Source organism: Schistocerca serialis, unplaced genomic scaffold (assembly GCF_023864345.2).
Source record: "Schistocerca serialis cubense isolate TAMUIC-IGC-003099 unplaced genomic scaffold, iqSchSeri2.2 HiC_scaffold_1068, whole genome shotgun sequence".
NCBI lineage: Eukaryota > Metazoa > Arthropoda > Insecta > Orthoptera > Acrididae > Schistocerca > Schistocerca serialis.
This window is the reverse complement of record NW_026047259.1, coordinates 12,501-15,000: the sequence shown is the minus strand read 5'-3', so window position 1 is coordinate 15,000 and position 2,500 is coordinate 12,501. Positions and strand designations below refer to the sequence as shown.

At 64.0% G+C, this 2,500-nt stretch overlaps 1 pseudogene; it reads left to right on the top strand.

Annotated features, from left to right (window-relative positions):
* Positions 1-2,500, top strand: part of LOC126430917 (large subunit ribosomal RNA) — a 7,959-nt pseudogene that overhangs the window by 2,854 nt on the left and 2,605 nt on the right.

Sequence of the window (2,500 nt, the reverse complement as noted above, 5' to 3'; positions counted from 1 at the left end):
AACGGCGGGAGTAACTATGACTCTCTTAAGGTGGCCAAGTGGCGGCGGTGTGGCTGCATCCGGACTTGGCTTTTCGAAGTGCGGTCTTGATGTAGTCGTGCTGCTGCTGCGAGGTGCCTTCCTTGGGTTATGGTTACAGGGAGAGTGATGCGCAATACATGGGCCTAGCCCTCTTAGCCTCTCCTCTCCTGCGGTCTTCTCCCCTTCTCGTGGGCCCGCTGATTTTCGCTGAGTGGAAGACCGCACCAGGGGCTTGGGGGGGTTACCAGCCCCCCCTCGCACTATCCCTTTTTTAGTTGGGGGCAGTAATCAGAGAAAAAGTGGTGGCCCTTCCGCTGAAGGTGCCACCCCAACTCCCCCAGCACCTAGCCGGCCAACCGGCCGTGCCGAAAATCTTGTAACTTTTGCAGCAGTATACGCCTGTAGTGAGTGCCACCGCAGCTTCACCACCAAGAACGGTCTCGGGGTCCATCGCCGCCGCCAACACCTTGCGGCCGCCAACGCGGAGATCGTCACGGAGAGGCACCGCGCGAGGTGGACGGAGGAAGAAGTCCTGTCGCTCGCCAAGGCAGAGGCCGAATTGTTCCTCGAGAGGGACGCCCGGTTCTTCTTTGTAAATCAAGAGCTCATCAGGATGTTCCCCGACCGAACGCTTGAGGCAATCAAGTGCCGACGGCGGCAAGCTGCCCACAAGCAGCTTGTCCGCCAATTCATGGAGGCGCTTGAGATCGGTCGGGGGGAAGAGCCGGCGTCCCGCCGGGGAGCTGCGAGCCCGCTGCCTGACGCGGGCGAGGCCGCTGCGCCGCCCGTCGACGCAGCTGAGGACTTCGCGGCCGACACCACCGGGCCGCCGCCGGAGGGGCCGACTGACGCCGCCATCTGGGAGCATCTGGCGGGGCTACCCGCTTCCGCCCAGCGTTTCTCTGCCCTGGATCGTGTCATAGGTCTGGGGCGGGGCACGCCGCCCGATGTCATCCTGGGCATGCTCCCGGATGCCCTTGCGTCGGTCGGGTCCAGAGGGGAGAGATCGATCACCAGGACACTGCGGCCGCGCCATCCATCGAAGCGGCCGCCTGCCGCGCCGCCGACGCAGAAGCGCAAGCGGCGCCGCTGGGAGTACGCGAGAACGCAGGATGCCTTCCGACGGTCGCGTGCACGTTGCGTGCGCGGCCTCTTGGATGGCACCCTGCTCCAGCCGCCACCTGCCATCCCTGGTCTGCTGGACTTCTGGGCGGACCTCTTCACCAAGAAGCCCATCTCCACCGCGGGCTTCATTCGTGACCGCCTCCTCCCGCACTCGGAGCCTGTCGCTCCCGAGTGCCTATGGGGGCCGGTCACACATGAGGAGGTCGCCGCCGCGTTGCCGCCCAGGGGATCAGCAGCCGGGCCGGACGGCCTTACCCCAGCGGAGTTGCGGCGCCTGCCGCACGAAGTCCTGGTGAAAGTGATGAATCTCTTCCTTCTGGCCCGCGCCCTTCCGGAACGCCTGCTTCGCGCGCGGACGTCCCTTCTCCCGAAAACGGCTGCACCAACATCCCCCGCTGACTTTCGCCCCATTACGGTCTGCTCGGTGTTGGCGCGGACCTTTCACAAGGTTCTCGCGTCACGCCTGATGCGCGCATGTGCTGTGGACGAACGTCAGCGGGCATTCATCCCTCGGGATGGGATGTTGGAAAATACCTTCATCTTGGACACTGCTCTCACCGACGCAGTTCGCTCCTGCCGCTCTGTCTTTGTGGCATCGATCGACGTATCTAAGGCATTCGATTCGGTAGATCATGCTGCCCTTCGCCCCGTGCTGAAGGCGCATGGCCTGCCGGATTGTTTTGTCGAGTATGTCGAGCGGTGCTACGAGGGCAGCACGACAGTGATAGCGGACGGCGCCGGCGTGGGCGTGTCTGTGCAGCCAGCACGGGGCGTTCGCCAGGGTGATCCCCTCTCCCCCCTCCTGTTCAACTTTGCGGTGGACTACGTTTTAGGCCAACTGCCCTCCCACATCGGAGCTCGGATCCTCGGTCGCAGAGTCAACGCTGCGGCCTTTGCAGATGACGTCTTGCTGTTTGCAGCGACCCCGAGGGGCTTGCAGTCCCTCATCGACGCAGCTACCGCAGCCCTCGCCCACCTGGGGCTGCAGATCAACGCCCGGAAGTGTTTCACCCTCGCCTTAGTCGCGTCAGGGCGCGAGAAGAAGGTGAAGGTGGACAGCAATGTCACCTTCACAGCAGGCAACACCACCATGCCTGCCCTGCGTGTGGGTGAAACCTTCCGGTACCTGGGGCTGCAATTTTCCACGGCGGGTCGCTGTGTCTTCAATCCACGTCGCCACCTGGTGGAGCAGCTTGACGTCATCTCCCGAGCTCCGCTGAAGCCGCAACAGCGCCTCCACGCTCTCACCAATGTACTTCTCCCTGGCCTGTACCACGGGCTGGCCCTCAGCCGCACCCGGGTGGGTGCATTGAAGTCGGCCGACGTCACCATCCGGGCCGCCGTCAGGAGATGG